General features: G+C 36.9%; 1 long non-coding RNA gene across 1 annotated transcript in view; it reads left to right on the top strand.

Annotated features, from left to right (window-relative positions):
* LOC118891991 overlaps nucleotides 1-11,784 on the top strand; it is a 29,779-nt gene extending 17,995 nt beyond the window's left edge. Inside the window, exon 3 of the long non-coding RNA XR_005019217.1 lies at nucleotides 11,693-11,784. This is a non-coding gene — a long non-coding RNA (uncharacterized LOC118891991). The remainder of the gene's footprint in view (nucleotides 1-11,692) is intronic.
* Nucleotides 11,785-12,540: the final 756 nt, after the last annotated feature.

The following is a 12,540-nucleotide window of genomic DNA, read 5'->3' on the forward strand; positions in this document are numbered from 1 at the left end:
TATTCATATGTAATTTTCCCAATCTAATACCTCTTATTCACCAAACATTTAACACATGGTAATTTGTCTTCTGTACTTACCACTCCATTGAAAATGATCTCAAAAACCAAGATATGAACCGTTCTCCAAATGTTAAATGCAGTGACTACTTTTCAGGCCTTATTTGACTTCTCTACACTGTTTGGCACTGTTGAGAACAACTACTTCCTCCTTGAAACACGTCCTCTTGGCTCCTGTGACACTAGACTTGCCGTTCTTCTATCTCCTGCTGTGGGTAGTTCTTTGTTTCCTTTTCAGGGCCCTTTGACCATGTTAGTCTTTCCCTGGAGTCTGCATGAAGCCTGCTTTTCTCCAGTTTCTACACTTTCTAGGAAACTCCCTTACTCTCATGGCCTCAAACTCCAAGATTATGCAGATGATTCACAAATCTTCATCTCTAGGACTCTAGAGCCAAATCCCTAGTATTTACGCTCGGATATCTTTCTCTAAAATTTTACTTCCCTGCTTCCCCAGCCCTTCAAACCTGCTGCTCCTTTCGTGTTTTCTCTTTCAGTAAGATTGTCTCGTGCATACAGTTGGTGACAACTTGTACACATCCTTTGGTCTTATGTGGTATCTCGTCTTGGAACCTTTGCTGAGCCGCTGAATTTGAGTTATGTGCTCTCCTATGTGCTCCTATACACCCACACCAGCCTTTGCTGTCTAGTCTTATTTATCATGAAGCATGGTGTGCCTCCCTCACTAGACATAAAACTGTGTGAGGGTCTGTGTTGTTCACAGACTTGTATTACCGATGATAGTGTAAGAACCTAGCACATAGTGGACTTCAAATATTTCCTCAATGAATGAATGAAAGAGAAACAGGAGATGGACCGTTTACGGCAAGCCAAAAGGAAATCAGTCTTATCAGTAGCAATGGGCCTTTTCCAGATGTTGATTGACATGTAGTATGTGAATTTCAGATCCAAAAAAGCATGGTCATCAAGTATAGTTTTACTTGCAAGATTTTCTTAATTGCATAAATTGGAACACAAGTAAAAGTGACTAAAACTGAAACCAAACTCAATTAAGCAAAATAAGAGGCTTTATTGCCTCTAGTCACTGAAAAACTCCAGGTAGTACAGTAGTAGCTGGATCGAGGGGCTCAAGTGATATCAAGAGCCATTTCTCTCTCTGTCTTTTAGCTTCCTTTTGTGTTGGCTTCACACTCAGGCAAATCACTCTCCAAGCTCTAGGTCTAATTTAGAGTCTCTCTTCTTTATGGCAACAAATGTCTTGGAATTGAACTTCATTAGTCTGAGTTGGATTATTTCTATACCTGAACTAACCATTTATACTAGGGGATCATTTATGCTCTGATTTACAAGCCTTGGTCACATACTATCTCCTTGAACAAGAGGTACTGTCAGATAAATTAAGTTACATGAACTGAGGGCAGGGGAGATGATTCTCAAATAAAATACATTCTATTAACAGTAGCAGTGGGAATGGATTCTGAGCAGGCAAAATTGATAAATTAGTTACTTGAAGATGGTGGTACCAGCTATGTTCTTGATTATAATGTCCTATACAGGGGAAATTTAAAATCTCCTAAAGCTTACTTTTTTTTTTTTTAGTACAGCAGGTTCTTATTAGTCATCAATTTTATACACATCAGTGTATACATGTCAATCTCAATCGCCCAATTCATCACACCACACCCCCATCCCCCGCCATTTTCCCCCCTTGGTGTCCATACGTTTGTTCTCTACGTCTGTGTCTCAATTTCTGCCCTGCAAACCGGTTCATCTGTACCATTTTTCTAGGTTCCATGTATATGCGCTAATACACGATATTTGTTTTTCTCTTTCTGACTTACTTCACTCTATATGACAGTCTCTAGATCCATCCACGTCTCTACAAATGACCCAATTTCGTCCCTTTTTCTGGCTGAGTAATATTCCATTGTATATATGTACCACTTCTTCTTTATCCATTCGTCTGTCGATGGGCATTTAGGTTGCTTGCATGACCTGGCTATTGTAAATAGTGCTGCAATGAACATTGGGGTGCATGTGTCTGTTTGAATTACGGTTTTCTCTGGGTATACGCCCAGTAGTGGGATTGCTGGATCATATGGTAATTCAATTTTTAGTTTTTTAAGGAACCTCCATACTGTTCTCCATAGTGGCTGTATCAATTTACATTCCCACCAACAGTGCAAGAGGGTTCCCTTTTCTCCACACCCTTTCCAGCATTTGTTGTTTATAGATTTTCTGATGATGCCCATTCTAACTGGTGTGAGGTGATACCTCACTGTAGTTTTGATTTGCATTTCTCTAATAATTAGTGACGTTGAGCAGCTTTTCATGTGCTTCTTGGCCATCTGTATGTCTTCTTTGGAGAAATGTCTATTTAGGTCTTCTGCCCATTTTTGGATTGGGTTGTTTGTTTCTTTAATATTAAGCTGCATGAGCTGTTTATATATTTTGGAGATTAATCCTTTGTCTGTTGATTCGTTTGCAAATAATTTCTCCCATTCTGAGGGATGTCTTTTCGTCTTGTTTATGGTTTCCTTTGCTGTGCAAAAGCTTTTAAGTTTCATTAGGTCCCATTTGTTTATTTTTGTTATTATTTCCATTACTCTAAGAGGTGGATCAGAAAAGATCTTGCTGTGATTTATGTCAAAGAGTGTTCTTCCTATGTTTTCCTCTAAGAGTTTTATAGTGTCCGGTCTTACATTTAGGTCTCTAATCCATTTTGAGTTTATTTTTGTGTATGGTGTTAGGGAGTGTTCTAATTTCACTCTTTTACATATAGCTGTCCAGTTTTCCCAACACCACTTATTGAAGAGACTGTCTTTTTTCCATTGTATATCCTTGCTTCCTTTGTCATAGATTAGTTGACCATAGGTGCATGGGTTTATCTCTGGGCTTTCTATCCTGTTCCATTGATCTATGTTTCTGTTTTTGTGCTAGTACCATATTGTCTTGATTACTGTAGCTTTGTAGTATACTCTGAAGTCAGGGAGTCTGATTCCTGCTGCTCCGTTTTTTTCCCTCAAGACTGCTTTGACTATTCGGGGTCTTTTGTGTCTCCATACAAATGTTAAGATTTTTTTGTTCTAGTTCTGTAAAAAATGCCATTGGTAATTTGATAGGGATTGCATTGAATCTGTAGATTGCTGTGGGTAGTACAGTCATTTTCACAGTGTTGATTCTTCCAATCCAAGAACGTGGTATATCTCTCCATCTGTTTGTATCATCTTTAATTTCTTTCATCAGTGTCTTATAGTTTTCTGCATACAGGTCTTTTGTCTCCCTGGGTAGGTATATTCCTAGATATTTTATTCTTTTGTCATAGTGGTAAATGGGAGTGTTTCCTTCATTTCTCTTTCAGATTTTTCATCATTAGTGTATAGGAATTCAAGAGATTTCTGTGCATTAATTTTGTATCCTGCACCTTTACCAAATTCATTCATTAGCTCTAGTAGTTTTCTGGTGGTATCTTTAGGATTCTCTATGTATAGTATCATGTCATCTGCAAAGAGTGACCATTTTACTTCTTCTTTTCCTATTTGTATTCCTTTTATTTCTTTTTCTTCTCTGATTGCCATGGCTAGGACTTCCAAAACTATGTTGAATAATAGTGGTGAGAGTGGACATCCTTGTCTTTTTCCTGATCTTAGCGGAAATGCTTTCAGTTTTTCACCATTGAGAATGATGTTTGCTGTGGGTTTGTCGTATATGGCCTTTATTATGTTGAGGTAGGTTCGCTCTATGTCCACTTTCTGGAGAGTTTTTATCATAAATGGATGTTGAATTTTGTCAAAAGCTTTTTCTGCATCTATTGAGATGATCATATGGTTTTTATTCTTCAATTTGTTAATATGGTTTATCCCATTGACTGATTTACGTATATTGAAGAATCCTTGCATCCCTGGGCTAAATCCCACTTGAACATGGTGTATGATCATTTTAATGTGTTGTTGGATTATCTTTCTAGTATTTTGTTGAGGATTTTTGCATCTATATTCATCAGTGACATTGGTCTGTAATTTTCTTTTTTTGTAGTATCTTTGTCTGGTTTTAGTATCAGGGTGATGATGGTCTTATAAAATGAGTTTGGGAGTGTTTCTTCCTCCGCAATTTTTTGGAAGAGTTTGAGAATAATGGGTGGTAGCTCTTCTCTAAATGTTTGATAGCATTCACCTGTGAAGCCATCTGGTCCTGGACTTTTGTTTGTTGGAAGATTTTTAATCACAGTTTCAATTTCATTACATTTCAGTTTCATTACACAGTTTCAATTTCATTACTCTGTTCATATTTTCTATTTCTTCCTGGTTCAGTCTTGGAAGGTTATAGCTTTCTAAGAATTTGTCCATTTCTTCCAGGTTGTCCATTTTATTGGCATAGAGTTGCTTGTAGTAGTCTCTTAGGATGCTTTGTATTCTGTGGTGTCTGTTGTAACTTCTCCTTTTCATTTCTAATTTTATTGATTTGAGTCCACTCCCTCTTCTTCTTGATGAGTCTGGCTAATGGTTTATCAATATTGTTTATCTTCTCAAAGAACCAGCTTTTAGTTTATTGATCTTTGCTATTGTTTTACTTGTTTCTATTTCATTTATTTCTGCTCTGATCTTTATGATTTCTTTCCTTCTGCTAACTTTGGGTTTTGTTTGTTCTTCTTTCTCTAGTTCCTTTACGTGTAAGGTTAGATTGTTTATTTGAGATTTTTCTTGTTTCTTAAGGTAGGCTTGTATAGCTATAAACTTCCCTCTTAGAACCGCTTTTGCTGCATCCCATAGGTTATGGATCGTCGTGTTTTCATTGTCATTTGTGTCTAGGTATTTTTTTGATTTCCTCTTTGATTTCTTCAGTGATCTCTTGGTTATTTAGTAACGTATTGTTTAGCCTCCATGTGTTTGTGGTTTTTACGTTTTTTTCCCTGTAATTGATTTCTAATCTCATAGCATTGTGGTCAGAAAAGATGCTTGATATGATTTCAATTTTCTTAACTTTACTGTGGCTCGATTTGTGACCCAAGATGTGATCTATCCTGGAGAATGTTCCATGCACACTTGAGAAGAAAGTGTTATCTGCTGTTTTTGGATGGAATGTCCTATAAATATCAATTAAGTCTATCTGGTCTGTTGTGTCATTTAAAACTTCTGTTTCCTTATTTATTTTCATTTTGGATGCTCTGTCCATTGGTGTAAGTGAGGTGTTAAAGTCCCCCACTGTTATTGTGTTACTGTTGATTTCCCCTTTTATAGCTGTTAGCAGTTGCCTTATATATTGAGGTGCTCCTATGTTGGGTGCATATATATTTATAATTGTTATATCTTCTTCTTGGATTGATCCCTTGATCATTATGTAGTGTCCTTCCTTGTCTCTTGTAACATTCTTTATTTTAAAGTCTATTTTATCTGATATGAGTATTGCTACTACAGCTTTCTTTTGATTTCCATTTGCATGGAATATCTTTTTCCATCCCCTCACTTTCAGTCTGTATGTGTCCATAGGTCTGAAGTGGGTCTCTTGTAGACAGCATATAGATGGGTCTTGTTTTTGTATCCATTCAGCAAGCCTGTGTCTTTTGTTTGGAGCATTTAATCCATTCATGTTTAAGGTAATTATCGATATGTATGTTCCTATGACCATTTTCTTAATTGTTTTGGGTTTGTTTTTATAGGTCCTTTTCTTCTCTTGTGTTTCCCACTTAGAGAAGTTCCTTTAGCATTTGTTGTAGAGCTGGTTTGGTGGTGCTGAATTCTCTTAGCTTTTGTTTGTCTGTAAAGCTTTTGATTTCTCCATTGAATCTGAATGAGATCCTTGCTGGGTAGAGTAATCTTGGTTGTAGGCTCTTCCCTTTCATCACTTTAAGTATATCATGCCACTCCCTTCTGGCTTGTAGAGTTTCTGCTGAGAAATCAGCTGTTAACCTTATGGGAGTTCCCTTTTATGTTATTTGTCATTTTTCCCTTGCTGCTTTCAATAATTTTTCTTTTTCTTTAAGTTTTGCCAGTTTGATTACTATGTGTCTTGGCATGTTTCTCCTTGGTTTTATCCTGTATGGGACTCTCTGCGCTTCCTGGACTTGGGTGGCTATTTCCTTTCCATGTTAGGGAAGTTTTCGACTATAATCTCTTCAAATATTTTCTCTGGTCCTTTCTCTCTCTCTTCTCCTTCTGGGACCCCCATAATGCGAATGTTGTTGCGTTTAATGTTGTCCCAGAGGTCTCTTAGGCTGTCTTCATTTCTTTTCATTCTTTTTTCTTTAGTCTGTTCCGCAGCAGTGAATTTCACCATTCTGTCTTCCAGGTCACTTATCCGTTCTTCTGCCTCAGTTATTCTGCTATTGATTCTTTCTAGTGTAGTTTTCATTTCAGTTATTGTATTGTTCATCTCTGTTTGTTTGTTCTTTAATTCTTCTAAGTCTTTGTTAAACATTTCTTGCATCTTTTCGATCTTTGCCTCCATTCTTTTTCCAAGGTTCTGAATCATCTTCACTATCATTATTCTGAATTCTTTTTCTGGAAGGTTGCCTATCTCCACTTCATTTAGTTGTTTTTCTGTGGTTTTATGTTGTTTCTTCATCTGGTACATAGCCCTCTGCCTTTTCATCTTATCTGTCTTTCTGTGAATGTGGTTTTTGTTGCACCAGCTGCAGTATTGTAGTTCTTCTTGCTTCCACTCTCTGCCCTCTGGTGCTTTCCTTTTTATAAACAAAGAAAATATAAGCTGTCGGGTTTTTAATTGTTTTCCTATTGTGTATAACTTTATATTCTAATGCCAGTAAACTCATCATTTGAATAAGGACTTGGCATCTATAATTTATATCTGAATGTTTGAAGAAACCAAGTACTATTAATTAAAAGTTAAAAGAAATTTTTAATCACTTTTCTAGCTTGCCATGGCCCATAAACCTTGAATTTTCCTCCCTTCTCCCAGTATTTTTCAACTGAGCAGTCACATATCTATAAAAAGAATTACCACATTTGCAAAGCTACATGCTGAAAGTGTAGTGGTACCTGCTGGTCCAGTGCTTAATCATTTCTGAAAGTCACAAAGCACATTAAGTGAAATTTCCCTCCTGGATAGGGGGTGTCTACATATGTAGCTTAGGAAATGCAAAGCCAGCTACAAGGTATTTCTCCCACCTCAAGGCAAAAGCAATTAGTATGCTAAGAAGCACATGTCCTTCTAGGTCATTTTAGTTGCAAAGCTGTCTTTTTAAAGATAAACTGGGCTTTCTTGTGAAAAGAGACAGCAACATTCCTTTTAGTTTCTGATAGAGACACACACAGACACACACACAAGCAAACTTGGAAGTTAGAAAAGCAACACAATTTGTAACATTTCTGAATCCCCAGATTATCATTTGTTCTGAGATATCTTTTTCTAACTAACTGTAAATTGATATCTGTCTTTGGAAATGTAATTGTGAAACACCACTTTAAAAGTGCACTGTGCTTAGGCTATAATTTGTAGGACATCTAGGCTAATGAACATGTGAGTATCATTCCAGCCTTTGAAAACATGCTGTTTAGAAAAGGAGTAGTATCTTCATTACTTAGACTCTTTATGGTTTCCACAAAGAGTCAACCCCAGGTTGTCTTTGTTGCTGTGGATTTATAATAAGGACACAGAGAAAGGAAAGTAGCATGGGAAACAGCCTTAGTACCTTAACATTTCTTCTGGATCTCACACTTCATATGTAGCATAGATGGTCTCATGGAGAGGTGGAAGCTGAGCTCAGCATTATTCAAAGAATTCAGTCTGAGCTCCAGTAACCTGCTTCTTCCTGGGCACCTAGAATTTGTACTTCCTGGAGTGTCAATCTTATTAGGGTAATGTGCCATCTCAGAGGGTATCAACTTTCCTCATATCCCGGTCTTCACAGAGTGACTTTGGCTTGGGCACTAACTAGTCACTGTTCCCACCAAAGAAAGCCAGGGATGTTTTGTTGATGCTGCACACATGACATGAGCAATCCTCTTCAGGAGAAACCACTTGGAACTGCTTTCTTGCAAGAAGCATACTGTGCAAGATGATAAGCTCTGAACTTAACTCAAAATTACTCAACTTTTTTCCCAGAATTACAACTTACAATATATTTTGGAGTCTCAGAGTATTAATTAGGGTTGGCTAGGTTATGTTCTGGTAACAAATAAGGCCCCCAAACTTAGTGGTTTAACACAACAAAGATTTATTTCTTGCTCATTTAATCTGCTGCAGATCAGTGACTCCAGGGTAGCTTAATGCCACATATAACTCAGCAGCCCAGTAGGATTCAATCTTGTGACATCATCATCTCAAGCGATAGCTTCCAGGGGAAGAAAGAGGTAAGCAAACTCACACCCATTCTAAATATTTGGATTAGCACCAATCAATTCCAAACATAGTCCATGGTCCAGAACTACTTACATTCCCCTGTTTCCTACAGGAACATTGGGAATTGTGGAGAAATGTACTCAGTGAGTATGCACTTTTTCTTTCACACTCAGTTTCTCATCTATAAAATGGGCATGCTCACAATAATGCATAGGATTATTACAAATTAGTGCTATGTAGTAATCTAGGACCACTATATAACAAATTAAGTTATAAATCTAATGTACTTAGCACATGTTTGTTATAGAGCAAGTACTAAAGAAATAATTATCCTCATTGTTATTTTTCTCTCAGAAAAGGAGCTATTGGTATAGTCATTACTTACATGTTCATAGACTCTTTCTATAGTACATTATAACTTTTAAGATGACCTCAAAACATTTTCGTGAACTTTAGATATGTTTTGTTTTCTTTCCTCTGTCTTTTCTTCTTAGTCACTCAACTGAAACCCCATAGTGAGATTTTGACAGTAGTTTGAAACACTTCAACATTGGATTGAATTATAATAATAACTGAGAACATATTTTTTTCAAGTTGGAACTTACTTTAAGACTACAGGTACACACATATTAGGATTGGCTCTAGCTGTTGGGGGTCAGAATACATTTAACCAAAACTTCATGCTCTTTCCACAGATTAAGGAGCCAAATTCAAATTCATTCAAGGCAACATGTTTATTTTGTGCATATAATTGTACTATGGGAGCTAAGGATGACTCAGATGTATCTGTGGTTTCAAAATCTTAAACTATTGATGAATACATAGAACAAACATATGCATAATCATAATACATGTAGATTAAGCTCTAAGTATCAGCAATAAAATATAATACCCCGTCAGGCAGCTGGGGAAGGTGACCTGAGAGAGGAAAGTTTTTGAGATGATATCAGTGGATATGGAGTATTTTAGAACGTGGAGATGAGGAGAAAGGCAAAATAGGCAGAAAGAAAAACACAAGCAAGAGTAGAGCAGGTCCTAGTCTATAAGTAAAGAATGTTGTGAAGGGCACTTTAAAAAATAGATCAAGCTCATGTATAATACTAGGGGACCTTGAAGGCTGTAATCACAAATACTTCTTAACCTACTCAATAAAGTGGATCTGCAAAAGGTTCATTTAATTTTTCCACATTATAGTCAAGTTATAGATAGGTGAAATTTTCCCTGCATTCTTTAGTCACTAGAAAATTTTTCTTGCATTGGGCATCTGTTCCATATAAAAAATATGAAACTTTGTATCTTTAAAAACTTATTTGACCTTGTGCCACTGTCTTTCTTTTGAATACTTTTTCAGTTAACTTTTAATCCATTTGAAACCTGATAAAAGAGACGAAAGAATATTCCCCAATATAGATAGTAACAGCTGATATGTATACAAGTTAATGCAGTAGATTTCCATTTTCCATTCTTAGACTTTTAGGAGCTTTGGAGGAGTGAGAAAAAAAATCAAATAGAAAATTTTTTTTTTAATTCATCCATCTATTTATGGCTGTGCTGGGTCTTCGTTTCTGTGCGAGGGCTTTCTGTAGTTGTGGCAAGCGGGGGCCACTCCTCATCACGGTGCGCGGGCCTCTCACTATCGTGGCCTCTCTTGTTGTGGAGCACAGGCTCCAGACGTGCAGGCTCAGTGGTTGTGGCTCACGGGCCCAGCCGCTCCGCAGCATGTGGGATCTTCCCAGACCAGGGCCCGAACCCGTGTCCCCTGCATTGGCAGGCAGATTCTCAACCACTGCGCCACCAAGGAAGCCCAGAATTTTATTTATTTATTTATTTATTTATTTTTTGGCTGTGTTGGGTCTTCATTTCTGTGCAAGGTCTTTCTCCAGTTGCGGCGAGCGGGGACCACTCTTCATCGCGGTGCGCGGGCCTCTCACTGTCGCGGCCTCTCCCGTTGCGGAGCACAGGCTCCCGACGCGCAGGCTCAGTAGTTGTGGCTCACAGGCCTAGCCGGTCCGCGGCATGTGGGATCTTCCTGGACCAGGGCTCGAACCCGTGTCCCCTGCATTGGCAGGCAGATTCCTAACCACTGTGCCACCAGGGAAGCCCGAGAATATTTTTTTGAAAATTGTCAAGATTTTCCATGTAGAAGTTGAAAAGTATTTTCAAAAAATTAATGGAAGGCTTGATCCTTTTCATGTGTAAGAAAGTTTTCAGAAATATTGCTTTACTTGTTGGATCTATCAGAGAGAAAGACTATGTAGATAGTATATTCAGCCTTTATAGTTGGAAAAATGAGAGGATTAAATAGAACAGGACAATAGTTTGAAATTATATTTGAATGATGTGTCCAATGTTCATTTGTGAAGAGTACTATCACTAGAAACATCTTTGTTAGAACTGGAGAAACGAGGCCACAGAAAGGATGCTTTTCAAAGTAACTTTATTTAATTAATATGTTCTTCATTGTCATTAAGCCACTTGGGAAAAATCAGTTATAGATTCATTTAATAATTACCTTTTTAAAAAATGTGCTGGTTGAAAAATTTTTTAATTAACTGTTGATTATTCACAGCAGTGTCCTGCAACAAATCATAAAAGTGTGTATTTTTAAAATCAAGTAGTAACATAAATTATAAGAAAGTCTTGTTATATTTGCATCTGCCAAAAAAAATAGGCAACTTAGGATAATTGTTGTCCTTTAATCTGTTTACACATGTTTATAGGTGCCTGGAATAAGTGCTCAGATGAAAACATTATATCTAAATGTGTCAGGCTTTACACACTGATATGATGCTGTAGGAACATAAGCAAACAGGATTTTTTGGTTCATTTTTTTGCAGTGGGTTATTTTCTGCTATTTATTTGTCAGAGGCCTATAATAAAATTATATTTTTGGCTTCATTTCAGTACAAAACTAGAAATAGTGATTGCTTCAGAGCCACATAAAGACATCTTCCTTAGAAACATCATGCTCTTGCCATTTTGCAAAATTATGTCCGAGAAATGAAATGATTCTCAGCATTCTTGAATATGTGAAGGAATTTCTACTATTTTAAGTTAAACAACATCAAGTTCTGTTGGTGCCCAGTGTAAATGCAAACCTAAAGATGGTGTGGTTGAGAGAAATCAACCAGCATACTATATATTATTAGGTAATATCTATGGAATGGCTTTTTTGTAATTTATTTCATGTTCTTAATAATTTTTAAAAACTTTTTTTTAAACCAAATGTAGGATGTACCTACAATCTGAGATATTTTATATTAATAATTGTCAACCTGAGGTCAATGCAAACACTTTTTTTTTCTGAAAGTGACTGTGTAATGGGAACGGGTACATTAATTCCTATCTCTTTTTCTTTTCTTTGGTTCTATATCTAGGAAACCAATGCACTTCTCAGACTAGAGACTTGGCTTCCCAGAATGGAGCTTTGAAGAAAGAAGGAAGCCTGAAGAATAAACAGTAATTGCAGGGGGATGCCGTCAAAGATGTGAACTATTTGGTGAGTTCAAGATGTATAGTACCAAAACCAAGATGAAAGAATGGGATAAGGACCCACACACATTTTTATTATGTTTGATATTATTTTTAACAATAGCAACATATTGAATTTTGCTATGTTTTACTCAATTTCTGATTCTTATAACAATCTATATTAAGTTGAATTGAAATGACTCCTTTATTTTCACATGTTGTTGCTTCCTTTTCTAGAAGTTCTAATTCTTTTCATTAAGTTGTAGGTCAATTCTTATTCAGTGCTATACAGTTTAAATTACTGTAGGTTTATAATGTGTTTACTTTTCAGTGAATATAGGCTGTAATACACTCTCTCTATTTCTTCTCTTCCTTTTCATAGAGCCTCTTTCGCTCACCTGCCTATTCCAAAGCCTGATATCCAAGGTGTGACAAATCTCTTATATTCACAGTAAGCCACTGGGATATACATTCCCACCCAGACAGCTCCCATTTGAGTGCTGTGAGGAAACCCCATCTCTCTGACCATCTACACCTTTTCCCTTCATTATTTCTTACACCTGGTCCAACATTGATGCCTCTTCAAACCCTTTCCTTCTCCCATAATTCTCAGCTCAGGATGGGAATGTCTTGTTCTAATAGGTGTGAGCGATTAATTGAGAGGAACAAAAATTCATTAGAAAATTAAGCCAGATGAAGCTAGAAAAGGGGTGGAGAGCAGAAATATTTTATCTAAGTAATAGGGAAGCAAACA

Source organism: Balaenoptera musculus, chromosome 3, assembly GCF_009873245.2.
Source record: "Balaenoptera musculus isolate JJ_BM4_2016_0621 chromosome 3, mBalMus1.pri.v3, whole genome shotgun sequence".
In the NCBI taxonomy this organism is placed as follows: domain Eukaryota; kingdom Metazoa; phylum Chordata; class Mammalia; order Artiodactyla; family Balaenopteridae; genus Balaenoptera; species Balaenoptera musculus.